Source organism: Myxocyprinus asiaticus, chromosome 6, assembly GCF_019703515.2.
Source record: "Myxocyprinus asiaticus isolate MX2 ecotype Aquarium Trade chromosome 6, UBuf_Myxa_2, whole genome shotgun sequence".
Classification (NCBI taxonomy): Eukaryota; Metazoa; Chordata; class Actinopteri; order Cypriniformes; family Catostomidae; genus Myxocyprinus; species Myxocyprinus asiaticus.
This window is the reverse complement of record NC_059349.1, coordinates 6,321,499-6,336,596: the sequence shown is the minus strand read 5'-3', so window position 1 is coordinate 6,336,596 and position 15,098 is coordinate 6,321,499. Positions and strand designations below refer to the sequence as shown.

Sequence of the window (15,098 nt, the reverse complement as noted above, 5' to 3'; positions counted from 1 at the left end):
CATAACTGGCTTGTTTATTCTCCTCCGCGTTCCCGGAATTAAAAGCGGAGGTCCGCGCATCAAGTACCACGAGAACATCGCTATTCATCCATGGCTTCTGGTTGGGGTAGATCCGTATTGTTTTGGTGGGAAACAACATCCTCTAAGCACTTTCTGATGAAACACATTATGCTATCAGCGTAAACCTCGATGTCATCATCAGAGGCGGACCGGAACATCTCCCAATCTGCGTGATCAAAACAGTCTTGTAGCGTAGAATCTGATTGGTCCGACCAGCAAAGGATCGTTCTGAGGGTGGGTGCTTCCTGTTTCAGTTTCTGCCTGTAAGCAGGCAGAAGCAGAATGGGAGAGTGGTCCGATTTGCCAAATGGTGGGCGGGGGAGGGATTTGTAGCCATCCCGGGAGAGAGAGTAGCAATGGTCCAAAACCCGGTCCCCTCATGCGTTGGTGGTATTTTGGTGCGACTGATTTGAAATTGGCTTTGTTAAAGTCCCCGGTCATAATGAACGTGGCCTCAGGGTGCGCAGTTTCAAGCTCACTTACACTCACATACAGTTCCTTGAGTGCCAGTGTGCTTATTTTTAGAGATACTTCTTTGGAAGCAGATAGCTGGAGACCGGTTGCCTTTTATGAATTTCTGAATAAGTTTCCAAAAAGGATGCAGTTCTCTCTAGTCAGAGAGTGTTTGCATGGCTGGGAGAATAAATTTGCACTAGTCCAACATACCTGTGAAAATAGCTAATAGTCATGCCCAACGCCCTGAGATTAAGAGTCTCATGCTCTACCGACTGAGCTAGCCAGGCCTACATTGTGCCTCTCTATGATATAACATTTATTTGTAAATCTTCAAAGTACATGCCTGAAATTAATCCTCCCATTTCACAGGTGACTGACAATAGGATCTTCCAAAGAAAGGTTGGGTTTAAGACTCGGCCTGGGCTGAGAGTTTCTTTTATTTGTTTTTCCGGCATTTGTCTTTCCACACTTCTGTACACTATGTGATGAAACATTTGAGGATTTGACAAGTCAGTCCTGTGAATTGTTCAACCAAAATGTCAGAACATTGGTATAAGTAAAGAAATGCAAAAGCATTAGCATGATATTTTCTTCCACTTTGTTGGTTTCGCTGCTCCACCTGCTATATGATGTCCCTGTACTCAGGCTATGCCTTTTGTGGCAATTAAAAGCTGCCTTTGAGGCCACTGATAGGGATTGTTAAACACATAAACAGCAGCATATAAGCACAGTGCTTATTTTTAGAGACACTTCTTTTGAAGCAGATAGCTTCTGTTACTTATTCTGTATGAGGTTCTAGAAATGTCACCATTCTCTCCAGTCAGAGAGTGTTTGCATGGAGAATACATGTGCACTACTCCCACAAACCTGTGACAATAGCTAATAGTCACGCCCAACATGGAGCTCGAAACCATGACCCTGAGATTAAAAGTCTCATGCTCTACTGCCGGTTCCCTCTCTGCATATATGCTGTATTTTGTGTAAATCTTCAAAGTACATGCCTGAAATTAATCCTCCCAATTTACAGGTGTCTGACAATAGGATCTTCCAAAGAAAGGTTGGATTTAAGACTAGGGCAGGGCTGAGAGTTTCTTTTATTTGTTTTTCCGGCATTTGTCTTTCCACAATTCTGTACACTGTGTGATGAAACATTTGAGGATTTGACAAGTCAGTCCTGTGAATTGTTCAACCAAAATGTCAGAATATTGGTATGTGTAAAGAAATTCAAATAATTTGGAATGAGATTTTCTTCCACTTTGCTGGTTTCGCTACTCCACCTGCAATAAGGCAAACAGCAGCACATAAGCACAGTGCTTATTTTTAGAGATACTTTTTTGGAAGCAGATAGCTGGAGACCTGTTACTTATTCTGAATTTCTGGATAAGGTTCCAGAAATGTTGCCATTCTCTCTAGTCAGAGAGTGTTTGCCTGGAGAATACATGTACACTACTCTCACATAACTGTGACAAGAGCTAATAGTCTCACCCAACATAGGGCTCAAACCCACAACCCTGAGATTAAAAGTCTCACGCTCTACTGACTGAGCTAGCCAGGCCTACATTGTACCTCTCTGTACGATGTCATTTATTTGTAAATCTTCAAAGTACATGCCTGAAATTAATCCTCACATTTCACTGGTGTCTGACAATAGGATCTTCCAAAGAAAGGTTGGGTTTAAGACTAGGCCTGGGCTGAGAGTTTCTTTTATTTGTTTTTCCGGCATTTGTCTTTCCACACTTCTGTACATTGTGTGATGAAACATTTGAGGATTTGACAAGTCAGTCCTGTGAATTGTTCAACCAAAATGTCAGAACATTGGTATAAGTAAAGAAATGCAAAAGCATTAGCATGATATTTTCTTCCACTTTGTTGGTTTAGCTGATCCACCTGCTATATGATGTCCCTGTACTCAGGCTATGCCTTTTGTGGCAATTAAAAGCTGACTTTGAGGCCACTGATAGGGATTGTTAAACACATAAACAGCAGCACATAAGCACAGTGCTTATTTTTAGAGACACTTCTTTGGAAGCAGATAGCTTCTGTTACTTATTCTGTATGAGGTTCTAGAAATGTTGCCATTCTCTCCAGTCAGAGAGTGTTTGCATGGAGAATACATGTATGCTACTCCCACATACCTGTGACAAGAGCTAATAGTCTCGCCCAGCATGGGCTTGAACCCACGACCTTGAGATTAAGAGTCTCATGCTCTACCGACTGAGCTAGCCAGGCCTACATTGTATGTCTCTGTGTGATGTCATTTATTTGTAAATCTTCAAAGTACATGCTTGAGATTAATCCTCCCATTTCACAGGTGTCTGACAATAGGATCATCCAAAGAAAGGTTTAAGACTAGGCCTGGGCTGAGAGTTTCTTTTATTTGTTTTTCCGGCATTTGTCTTTCCACACTTCTGTACACTGTGTGATGAAACATTTGAGGATTTGACAAGTCAGTCCTGTAATTGTTCAACCAAAATATCAGAACATTGGTATCTGTAAAGAAATGCAAATGCTTTGGAATGAGATTTTCTTCCATTTTGCAGGTTTCGCTGCTCCACCTGCTATATGATGTCCCTAAGGCTACGCCTTTTGTGGCAAGTAAAAGCTCTCTTTGTCCCTGGGTGGGGTTGAGCCACCAACCTTTTGATTAACAGCTGAACAGGCTGACCAATTGCACCACATGAGGTGTCAACTTCTTGATTATGATGCAGCAATCAGTGGCTTGTGTCTCATATGTGACGGGTTTGAAAGGAGACTTGGAGAGACAGATTGGTTAGGGGGATTGGTAATCACATAAACAGCAGCACCTTTGCACTGTGCTTATTTTTAGAGATACTTCTTTGGAAGCAGATAGCTGGAGACCTTTTACCTGTTATGAATTTCTGAATAAGTTCCCAGAAAGTTTGCCGTTCTCTCTAGTCAGAGAGTGTTTGCATGGCTGGGAGAATAAATTTGCACTAGTCCCACATACCTGTGACAATAGCTAATAGTCACGCCCAACATGGAGCTCGAAACCATGACCCTGAGATTAAAAGTCTCATGCTCTACTGCCGGTTCCTTCTCTGCATATATGCTGTATTTTGTGTAAATCTTCAAAGTACATGCCTGAAATTAATCCTCCCAATTTACAGGTGTCTGACAATAGGATCTTCCAAAGAAAGGTTGGGTTTAAGACTAGGGCAGGGCTGAGAGTTTCTTTTATTTGTTTTTCCGGCATTTGTCTTTCCACAATTCTGTACACTGTGTGATGAAACATTTGAGGATTTGACAAGTCAGTCCTGTGAATTGTTCAACCAAAATGTCAGAATATTGGTATGTGTAAAGAAATTCAAATAATTTGGAATGAGATTTTCTTCCACTTTGCTGGTTTCGCTACTCCACCTGCAATAAGGCAAACAGCAGCACATAAGCACAGTGCTTATTTTTAGAGGTACTTTTTTGGAAGCAGATAGCTGGAGACCTGTTACTTATTCTGAATTTCTGGATAAGGTTCCAGAAATGTTGCCATTCTCTCTAGTCAGAGAGTGTTTGCATGGAGAATACATGTACACTACTCTCACATAACTGTGACAAGAGCTAATAGTCTCACCCAACATAGGGCTCAAACCCACAACCCTGAGATTAAAAGTCTCACGCTCTACTGACTGAGCTAGCCAGGCCTACATTGTACTTCTCTGTGTGATGTCATTTATTTGTAAATCTTCAAAGTACATGCCTGAAATTAATCCTCACATTTCACTGGTGTCTGACAATAGGATCTTCCAAAGAAAGGTTGGGTTTAAGACTAGGCCTGGGCTGAGAGTTTCTTTTATTTGTTTTTCCGGCATTTGTCTTTCCACACTTCTGTACATTGTGTGATGAAACATTTGAGGATTTGACAAGTCAGTCCTGTGAATTGTTCAACCAAAATGTCAGAACATTGGTATAAGTAAAGAAATGCAAAAGCATTAGCATGATATTTTCTTCCACTTTGTTGGTTTAGCTGATCCACCTGCTATATGATGTCCCTGTACTCAGGCTATGCCTTTTGTGGCAATTAAAAGCTGACTTTGAGGCCACTGATAGGGATTGTTAAACACATAAACAGCAGCACATAAGCACAGTGCTTATTTTTAGAGACACTTCTTTGGAAGCAGATAGCTTCTGTTACTTATTCTGTATGAGGTTCTAGAAACGTTGCCATTCTCTCCAGTCAGAGAGTGTTTGCATGGAGAATACATGTATGCTACTCCCACATACCTGTGACAAGAGCTAATAGTCTCGCCCAGGGTGGGGCTTGAACCCACGACCCTGAGATTAAGAGTCTCATGCTCTACCGACTGAGCTAGCCAGGCCTACATTGTATGTCTCTGTGTGATGTCATTTATTTGTAAATCTTCAAAGTACATGCCTGAGATTAATCCTCCCATTTCACAGGTGTCTGACAATAGGATCATCCAAAGAAAGCTTTAAGACTAGGCCTGGGCTGAGAGTTTCTTTTATTTGTTTTTCCGGCATTTGTCTTTCCACACTTCTGTACACTGTGTGATGAAACATTTGAGGATTTGACAAGTCAGTCCTGTAATTGTTCAACCAAAATATCAGAACATTGGTATCTGTAAAGAAATGCAAATGCTTTGGAATGAGATTTTCTTCCATTTTGCAGGTTTTGCTGCTCCACCTGCTATATGATGTCCCTAAGGCTACGCCTTTTGTGGCAAGTAAAAGCTCTCTTTGTCCCTAGGTGGGGTTGAGCCACCAATCTTTTGATTAACAGCTGAACAGGCTGACCAATTGCACCACATGAGGTGTCAACTTCTTGATTATGATGCAGCAATCAGTGGCTTGTGTCTCATATGTGACGGGTTTGAAAGGAGACTTGGAGAGACAGATTGGTTAGGGGGATTGGTAATCACATAAACAGCAGCACCTTTGCACTGTGCTTATTTTTAGAGATACTTCTTTGGAAGCAGATAGCTGGAGACCTTTTACCTGTTATGAATTTCTGAATAAGTTCCCAGAAAGTTTGCTGTTCTCTCTAGTCAGAGAGTGTTTGCATGGCTGGGAGAATAAATTTGCACTAGTCCCACATACCTGTGACAATAGCTAATAGTCACGCCCAACATGGAGCTCGAAACCATGACCCTGAGATTAAAAGTCTCATGCTCTACTGCCGGATCCCTCTCTGCATATATGCTGTATTTTGTGTAAATCTTCAAAGTACATGCCTGAAATTAATCCTCCCAATTTACAGGTGTCTGACAATAGGATCTTCCAAAGAAAGGTTGGGTTTAAGACTAGGGCAGGGCTGAGAGTTTCTTTTATTTGTTTTTCCGGCATTTGTCTTTCCACAATTCTGTACACTGTGTGATGAAACATTTGAGGATTTGACAAGTCAGTCCTGTGAATTGTTCAACCAAAATGTCAGAATATTGGTATGTGTAAAGAAATTCAAATAATTTGGAATGAGATTTTCTTCCACTTTGCTGGTTTCGCTACTCCACCTGCAATAAGGCAAAAAGCAGCACATAAGCACAGTGCTTATTTTTAGAAACACTTCTTTGGAAGCAGATAGCTTCTGTTACTTATTCTGTATGAGGTTCTAGAAATGTTGCCATTCTTTCCAGTCAGAGAGTGTTTGCATGGAGAATACATGTATGCTACTCCCACATACCTGTGACAAGAGCTAATAGTCTCGCCCAGCATGGGCCCTGAGATTAAGAGTCTCATGCTCTACCGACTGAGCTAGCCAGGCCTACATTGTATGTCTCTGTGTGATGTCATTTATTTGTAAATCTTCAAAGTACATGCCTGAGATTAATCCTCCCATTTCACAGGTGTCTGACAATAGGATCATCCAAAGAAAGGTTTAAGACTAGGCCTGGGCTGAGAGTTTCTTTTATTTGTTTTTCCGGCATTTGTCTTTCCACACTTCTGTACACTGTGTGATGAAACATTTGAGGATTTGACAAGTCAGTCCTGTAATTGTTCAACCAAAATATCAGAACATTGGTATCTGTAAAGAAATGCAAATGCTTTGGAATGAGATTTTCTTCCATTTTGCAGGTTTTGCTGCTCCACCTGCTATATGATGTCCCTAAGGCTACGCCTTTTGTGGCAAGTAAAAGCTCTCTTTGTCCCTAGGTGGGGTTGAGCCACCAATCTTTTGATTAACAGCTGAACAGGCTGACCAATTGCACCACATGAGGTGTCAACTTCTTGATTATGATGCAGCAATCAGTGGCTTGTGTCTCATATGTGACGGGTTTGAAAGGAGACTTGGAGAGACAGATTGGTTAGGGGGATTGGTAATCACATAAACAGCAGCACCTTTGCACTGTGCTTATTTTTAGAGATACTTCTTTGGAAGCAGATAGCTGGAGACCTTTTACCTGTTATAAATTTCTGAATAAGTTCCCAGAAAGTTTGCCGTTCTCTCTAGTCAGAGAGTGTTTGCATGGCTGGGAGAATAAATTTGCACTAGTCCCACATACCTGTGACAAAAGCTAATAGTCACGCCCAACATGGAGCTCGAAACCATGACCCTGAGATTAAAAGTCTCATGCTCTACTGCCGGTTCCTTCTCTGCATATATGCTGTATTTTGTGTAAATCTTCAAAGTACATGCCTGAAATTAATCCTCCCAATTTACAGGTGTCTGACAATAGGATCTTCCAAAGAAAGGTTGGGTTTAAGACTAGGGCAGGGCTGAGAGTTTCTTTTATTTGTTTTTCCGGCATTTGTCTTTCCACAATTCTGTACACTGTGTGATGAAACATTTGAGGATTTGACAAGTCAGTCCTGTGAATTGTTCAACCAAAATGTCAGAATATTGGTATGTGTAAAGAAATTCAAATAATTTGGAATGAGATTTTCTTCCACTTTGCTGGTTTCGCTACTCCACCTGCAATAAGGCAAACAGCAGCACATAAGCACAGTGCTTATTTTTAGAGACACTTCTTTGGAATCAGATAGCTTCTGTTACTTATTCTGTATGAGGTTCTAGAAATGTTGCCATTCTTTCCAGTCAGAGAGTGTTTGCATGGAGAATACATGTATGCTACTCCCACATACTTGTGACAAGAGCTAATAGTCTCGCCCAGCGTGGGCCCTGAGATTAAGAGTCTCATGCTCTACCGACTGAGCTAGGCAGGCCTACATTGTATGTCTCTGTGTGATGTCATTTATTTGTAAATCTTCAAAGTACATGCCTGAGATTAATCCTCCCATTTCACAGGTGTCTGACAATAGGATCATCCAAAGAAAGGTTTAAGACTAGGCCTGGGCTGAGAGTTTCTTTTATTTGTTTTTCCGGCATTTGTCTTTCCACAATTCTGTACACTGTGTGATGAAACATTTGAGGATTTGACAAGTCAGTCCTGTGAATTGTTCAACCAAAATGTCAGAATATTGGTATGTGTAAAGAAATTCAAATAATTTGGAATGAGATTTTCTTCCACTTTGCTGGTTTCGCTACTCCACCTGCAATAAGGCAAACAGCAGCACATAAGCACAGTGCTTATTTTTAGAGATACTTCTTTGGAAGCAGATAGCTGGAGACCTTTTACCTGTTATGAATTTCTGAATAAGTTCCCAGAAAGTTTGCCGTTCTCTCTAGTCAGAGAGTGTTTGCATGGCTGGGAGAATAAATTTGCACTAGTCCCACATACCTGTGACAATAGCTAATAGTCACGCCCAACATGGAGCTCGAAACCATGACCCTGAGATTAAAAGTCTCATGCTCTACTGCCGGTTCCTTCTCTGCATATATGCTGTATTTTGTGTAAATCTTCAAAGTACATGCCTGAAATTAATCCTCCCAATTTACAGGTGTCTGACAATAGGATCTTCCAAAGAAATTTTGGGTTTAAGACTAGGGCAGGGCTGAGAGTTTCTTTTATTTGTTTTTCCGGCATTTGTCTTTCCACAATTCTGTACACTGTGTGATGAAACATTTGAGGATTTGACAAGTCAGTCCTGTGAATTGTTCAACCAAAATGTCAGAATATTGGTATGTGTAAAGAAATTCAAATAATTTGGAATGAGATTTTCTTCCACTTTGCTGGTTTCGCTACTCCACCTGCAATAAGGCAAACAGCAGCACATAAGCACAGTGCTTATTTTTAGAGATACTTTTTTGGAAGCAGATAGCTGGAGACCTGTTACTTATTCTGAATTTCTGGATAAGGTTCCAGAAATGTTGCCATTCTCTCTAGTCAGAGAGTGTTTGCATGGAGAATACATGTACACTACTCTCACATAACTGTGACAAGAGCTAATAGTCTCACCCAACATAGGGCTCAAACCCACAACCCTGAGATTAAAAGTCTCACGCTCTACTGACTGAGCTAGCCAGGCCTACATTGTACTTCTATGTGTGATGTCATTTATTTGTAAATCTTCAAAGTACATGCCTGAAATTAATCCTCACATTTCACTGGTGTCTGACAATAGGATCTTCCAAAGAAAGGTTGGGTTTAAGACTAGGCCTGGGCTGAGAGTTTCTTTTATTTGTTTTTCCGGCATTTGTCTTTCCACACTTCTGTACATTGTGTGATGAAACATTTGAGGATTTGACAAGTCAGTCCTGTGAATTGTTCAACCAAAATGTCAGAACATTGGTATAAGTAAAGAAATGCAAAAGCATTAGCATGATATTTTCTTCCACTTTGTTGGTTTAGCTGATCCACCTGCTATATGATGTCCCTGTACTCAGGCTATGCCTTTTGTGGCAATTAAAAGCTGACTTTGAGGCCACTGATAGGGATTGTTAAACACATAAACAGCAGCACATAAACACAGTGCTTATTTTTAGAGAGACTTCTTTGGAAGCAGATAGCTTCTGTTACTTATTCTGTATGAGGTTCTAGAAACGTTGCCATTCTCTCCAGTCAGAGAGTGTTTGCATGGAGAATACATGTATGCTACTCCCACATACCTGTGACAAGAGCTAATAGTCTCGCCCAGGGTGGGGCTTGAACCCACGACCCTGAGATTAAGAGTCTCATGCTCTACCGACTGAGCTAGCCAGGCCTACATTGTATGTCTCTGTGTGATGTCATTTATTTGTAAATCTTCAAAGTACATGCCTGAGATTAATCCTCCCATTTCACAGGTGTCTGACAATAGGATCATCCAAAGAAAGCTTTAAGACTAGGCCTGGGCTGAGAGTTTCTTTTATTTGTTTTTCCGGCATTTGTCTTTCCACACTTCTGTACACTGTGTGATGAAACATTTGAGGATTTGACAAGTCAGTCCTGTAATTGTTCAACCAAAATATCAGAACATTGGTATCTGTAAAGAAATGCAAATGCTTTGGAATGAGATTTTCTTCCATTTTGCAGGTTTTGCTGCTCCACCTGCTATATGATGTCCCTAAGGCTACGCCTTTTGTGGCAAGTAAAAGCTCTCTTTGTCCCTAGGTGGGGTTGAGCCACCAATCTTTTGACTAACAGCTGAACAGGCTGACCAATTGCACCACATGAGGTGTCAACTTCTTGATTATGATGCAGCAATCAGTGGCTTGTGTCTCATATGTGACGGGTTTGAAAGGAGACTTGGAGAGACAGATTGGTTAGGGGGATTGGTAATCACATAAACAGCAGCACCTTTGCACTGTGCTTATTTTTAGAGATACTTCTTTGGAAGCAGATAGCTGGAGACCTTTTACCTGTTATGAATTTCTGAATAAGTTCCCAGAAAGTTTGCTGTTCTCTCTAGTCAGAGAGTGTTTGCATGGCTGGGAGAATAAATTTGCACTAGTCCCACATACCTGTGACAATAGCTAATAGTCACGCCCAACATGGAGCTCGAAACCATGACCCTGAGATTAAAAGTCTCATGCTCTACTGCCGGATCCCTCTCTGCATATATGCTGTATTTTGTGTAAATCTTCAAAGTACATGCCTGAAATTAATCCTCCCAATTTACAGGTGTCTGACAATAGGATCTTCCAAAGAAAGGTTGGGTTTAAGACTAGGGCAGGGCTGAGAGTTTCTTTTATTTGTTTTTCCGGCATTTGTCTTTCCACAATTCTGTACACTGTGTGATGAAACATTTGAGGATTTGACAAGTCAGTCCTGTGAATTGTTCAACCAAAATGTCAGAATATTGGTATGTGTAAAGAAATTCAAATAATTTGGAATGAGATTTTCTTCCACTTTGCTGGTTTCGCTACTCCACCTGCAATAAGGCAAAAAGCAGCACATAAGCACAGTGCTTATTTTTAGAAACACTTCTTTGGAAGCAGATAGCTTCTGTTACTTATTCTGTATGAGGTTCTAGAAATGTTGCCATTCTTTCCAGTCAGAGAGTGTTTGCATGGAGAATACATGTATGCTACTCCCACATACCTGTGACAAGAGCTAATAGTCTCGCCCAGCATGGGCCCTGAGATTAAGAGTCTCATGCTCTACCGACTGAGCTAGCCAGGCCTACATTGTATGTCTCTGTGTGATGTCATTTATTTGTAAATCTTCAAAGTACATGCCTGAGATTAATCCTCCCATTTCACAGGTGTCTGACAATAGGATCATCCAAAGAAAGGTTTAAGACTAGGCCTGGGCTGAGAGTTTCTTTTATTTGTTTTTCCGGCATTTGTCTTTCCACACTTCTGTACACTGTGTGATGAAACATTTGAGGATTTGACAAGTCAGTCCTGTAATTGTTCAACCAAAATATCAGAACATTGGTATCTGTAAAGAAATGCAAATGCTTTGGAATGAGATTTTCTTCCATTTTGCAGGTTTTGCTGCTCCACCTGCTATATGATGTCCCTAAGGCTACGCCTTTTGTGGCAAGTAAAAGCTCTCTTTGTCCCTAGGTGGGGTTGAGCCACCAATCTTTTGATTAACAGCTGAACAGGCTGACCAATTGCACCACATGAGGTGTCAACTTCTTGATTATGATGCAGCAATCAGTGGCTTGTGTCTCATATGTGACGGGTTTGAAAGGAGACTTGGAGAGACAGATTGGTTAGGGGGATTGGTAATCACATAAACAGCAGCACCTTTGCACTGTGCTTATTTTTAGAGATACTTCTTTGGAAGCAGATAGCTGGAGACCTTTTACCTGTTATAAATTTCTGAATAAGTTCCCAGAAAGTTTGCCGTTCTCTCTAGTCAGAGAGTGTTTGCATGGCTGGGAGAATAAATTTGCACTAGTCCCACATACCTGTGACAAAAGCTAATAGTCACGCCCAACATGGAGCTCGAAACCATGACCCTGAGATTAAAAGTCTCATGCTCTACTGCCGGTTCCTTCTCTGCATATATGCTGTATTTTGTGTAAATCTTCAAAGTACATGCCTGAAATTAATCCTCCCAATTTACAGGTGTCTGACAATAGGATCTTCCAAAGAAAGGTTGGGTTTAAGACTAGGGCAGGGCTGAGAGTTTCTTTTATTTGTTTTTCCGGCATTTGTCTTTCCACAATTCTGTACACTGTGTGATGAAACATTTGAGGATTTGACAAGTCAGTCCTGTGAATTGTTCAACCAAAATGTCAGAATATTGGTATGTGTAAAGAAATTCAAATAATTTGGAATGAGATTTTCTTCCACTTTGCTGGTTTCGCTACTCCACCTGCAATAAGGCAAACAGCAGCACATAAGCACAGTGCTTATTTTTAGAGACACTTCTTTGGAATCAGATAGCTTCTGTTACTTATTCTGTATGAGGTTCTAGAAATGTTGCCATTCTTTCCAGTCAGAGAGTGTTTGCATGGAGAATACATGTATGCTACTCCCACATACTTGTGACAAGAGCTAATAGTCTCGCCCAGCGTGGGCCCTGAGATTAAGAGTCTCATGCTCTACCGACTGAGCTAGGCAGGCCTACATTGTATGTCTCTGTGTGATGTCATTTATTTGTAAATCTTCAAAGTACATGCCTGAGATTAATCCTCCCATTTCACAGGTGTCTGACAATAGGATCATCCAAAGAAAGGTTTAAGACTAGGCCTGGGCTGAGAGTTTCTTTTATTTGTTTTTCCGGCATTTGTCTTTCCACACTTCTGTACACTGTGTGATGAAACATTTGAGGATTTGACAAGTCAGTCCTGTAATTGTTCAACCAAAATATCAGAACATTGGTATCTGTAAAGAAATGCAAATGCTTTGGAATGAGATTTTCTTCCATTTTGCAGGTTTTGCTGCTCCACCTGCTATATGATGTCCCTAAGGCTACGCCTTTTGTGGCAAGTAAAAGCTCTCTTTGTCCCTAGGTGGGGTTGAGCCACCAATCTTTTGATTAACAGCTGAACAGGCTGACCAATTGCACCACATGAGGTGTCAACTTCTTGATTATGATGCAGCAATCAGTGGCTTGTGTCTCATATGTGACGGGTTTGAAAGGAGACTTGGAGAGACAGATTGGTTAGGGGGATTGGTAATCACATAAACAGCAGCACCTTTGCACTGTGCTTATTTTTAGAGATACTTCTTTGGAAGCAGATAGCTGGAGACCTTTTACCTGTTATAAATTTCTGAATAAGTTCCCAGAAAGTTTGCCGTTCTCTCTAGTCAGAGAGTGTTTGCATGGCTGGGAGAATAAATTTGCACTAGTCCCACATACCTGTGACAATAGCTAATAGTCACGCCCAACATGGAGCTCGAAACCATGACCCTGAGATTAAAAGTCTCATGCTCTACTGCCGGTTCCTTCTCTGCATATATGCTGTATTTTGTGTAAATCTTCAAAGTACATGCCTGAAATTAATCCTCCCAATTTACAGGTGTCTGACAATAGGATCTTCCAAAGAAAGGTTGGGTTTAAGACTAGGGCAGGGCTGAGAGTTTCTTTTATTTGTTTTTCCGGCATTTGTCTTTCCACAATTCTGTACACTGTGTGATGAAACATTTGAGGATTTGACAAGTCAGTCCTGTGAATTGTTCAACCAAAATGTCAGAATATTGGTATGTGTAAAGAAATTCAAATAATTTGGAATGAGATTTTCTTCCACTTTGCTGGTTTCGCTACTCCACCTGCAATAAGGCAAACAGCAGCACATAAGCACAGTGCTTATTTTTAGAGATACTTTTTTGGAAGCAGATAGCTGGAGACCTGTTACTTATTCTGAATTTCTGGATAAGGTTCCAGAAATGTTGCCATTCTCTCTAGTCAGAGAGTGTTTGCATGGAGAATACATGTACACTACTCTCACATAACTGTGACAAGAGCTAATAGTCTCACCCAACATAGGGCTCAAACCCACAACCCTGAGATTAAAAGTCTCACGCTCTACTGACTGAGCTAGCCAGGCCTACATTGTACTTCTCTGTGTGATGTCATTTATTTGTAAATCTTCAAAGTACATGCCTGAAATTAATCCTCACATTTCACTGGTGTCTGACAATAGGATCTTCCAAAGAAAGGTTGGGTTTAAGACTAGGCCTGGGCTGAGAGTTTCTTTTATTTGTTTTTCCGGCATTTGTCTTTCCACACTTCTGTACATTGTGTGATGAAACATTTGAGGATTTGACAAGTCAGTCCTGTGAATTGTTCAACCAAAATGTCAGAACATTGGTATAAGTAAAGAAATGCAAAAGCATTAGCATGATATTTTCTTCCACTTTGTTGGTTTAGCTGATCCACCTGCTATATGATGTCCCTGTACTCAGGCTATGCCTTTTGTGGCAATTAAAAGCTGACTTTGAGGCCACTGATAGGGATTGTTAAACACATAAACAGCAGCACATAAGCACAGTGCTTATTTTTAGAGACACTTCTTTGGAAGCAGATAGCTTCTGTTACTTATTCTGTATGAGGTTCTAGAAATGTTGCCATTCTCTCCAGTCAGAGAGTGTTTGCATGGAGAATACATGTATGCTACTCCCACATACCTGTGACAAGAGCTAATAGTCTCGCCCAGCGTGGGGCTTGAACCCACGACCCTGAGATTAAGAGTCTCATGCTCTACCGACTGAGCTAGCCAGGCCTACATTGTATGTCTCTGTGTGATGTCATTTATTTGTAAATCTTCAAAGTACATGCCTGAGATTAATCCTCCCATTTCACAGGTGTCTGACAATAGGATCATCCAAAGAAAGGTTTAAGACTAGGCCTGGGCTGAGAGTTTCTTTTATTTGTTTTTCCGGCATTTGTCTTTCCACACTTCTGTACACTGTGTGATGAAACATTTGAGGATTTGACAAGTCAGTCCTGTAATTGTTCAACCAAAATATCAGAACATTGGTATCTGTAAAGAAATGCAAATGCTTTGGAATGAGATTTTCTTCCATTTTGCAGGTTTCGCTGCTCCACCTGCTATATGATGTCCCTAAGGCTACGCCTTTTGTGGCAAGTAAAAGCTCTCTTTGTCCCTGGGTGGGGTTGAGCCACTAATCTTTTGATTAACAGCTGAACAGGCTGACCAATTGCACCACATGAGGTGTCAACTTCTTGATTATGATGCAGCAATCAGTGGCTTGTGTCTCATATGTGACGGGTTTGAAAGGAGACTTGGAGAGACAGATTGGTTAGGGGGATTGGTAATCACATAAACAGCAGCACCTTTGCACTGTGCTTATTTTTAGAGATACTTCTTTGGAAGCAGATAGCTGGAGACCTTTTACCTGTTATGAATTTCTGAATAAGTTCCCAGAAAGT

At 40.9% G+C, this 15,098-nt stretch overlaps 8 non-coding genes across 8 annotated transcripts; all 8 read right to left on the bottom strand.

Moving 5' to 3' along the window:
* Nucleotides 1-1,998: 1,998 nt before the first annotated feature.
* On the bottom strand, nt 1,999-2,071 carry trnak-uuu (transfer RNA lysine (anticodon UUU)). The gene has a single exon. It is a non-coding gene; the product is annotated as a tRNA-Lys (tRNA).
* A 602-nt stretch (nt 2,072-2,673) lies between these two features.
* trnak-cuu (transfer RNA lysine (anticodon CUU)) lies at nt 2,674-2,745 on the bottom strand. The gene has a single exon. It is a non-coding gene; the product is annotated as a tRNA-Lys (tRNA).
* A 1,354-nt stretch (nt 2,746-4,099) lies between these two features.
* Nucleotides 4,100-4,172, bottom strand: trnak-uuu (transfer RNA lysine (anticodon UUU)). Its single transcript has one exon. It is a non-coding gene; the product is annotated as a tRNA-Lys (tRNA).
* Nucleotides 4,173-4,774: 602 nt separating this feature from the next.
* On the bottom strand, nt 4,775-4,847 carry trnak-cuu (transfer RNA lysine (anticodon CUU)). Its single transcript has one exon. It is a non-coding gene; the product is annotated as a tRNA-Lys (tRNA).
* Nucleotides 4,848-8,777: 3,930 nt separating this feature from the next.
* On the bottom strand, nt 8,778-8,850 carry trnak-uuu (transfer RNA lysine (anticodon UUU)). The gene has a single exon. It is a non-coding gene; the product is annotated as a tRNA-Lys (tRNA).
* A 602-nt stretch (nt 8,851-9,452) lies between these two features.
* On the bottom strand, nt 9,453-9,525 carry trnak-cuu (transfer RNA lysine (anticodon CUU)). The gene has a single exon. It is a non-coding gene; the product is annotated as a tRNA-Lys (tRNA).
* Nucleotides 9,526-13,679: 4,154 nt separating this feature from the next.
* On the bottom strand, nt 13,680-13,752 carry trnak-uuu (transfer RNA lysine (anticodon UUU)). The gene has a single exon. It is a non-coding gene; the product is annotated as a tRNA-Lys (tRNA).
* A 602-nt stretch (nt 13,753-14,354) lies between these two features.
* Nucleotides 14,355-14,427, bottom strand: trnak-cuu (transfer RNA lysine (anticodon CUU)). Its single transcript has one exon. It is a non-coding gene; the product is annotated as a tRNA-Lys (tRNA).
* Nucleotides 14,428-15,098: the final 671 nt, after the last annotated feature.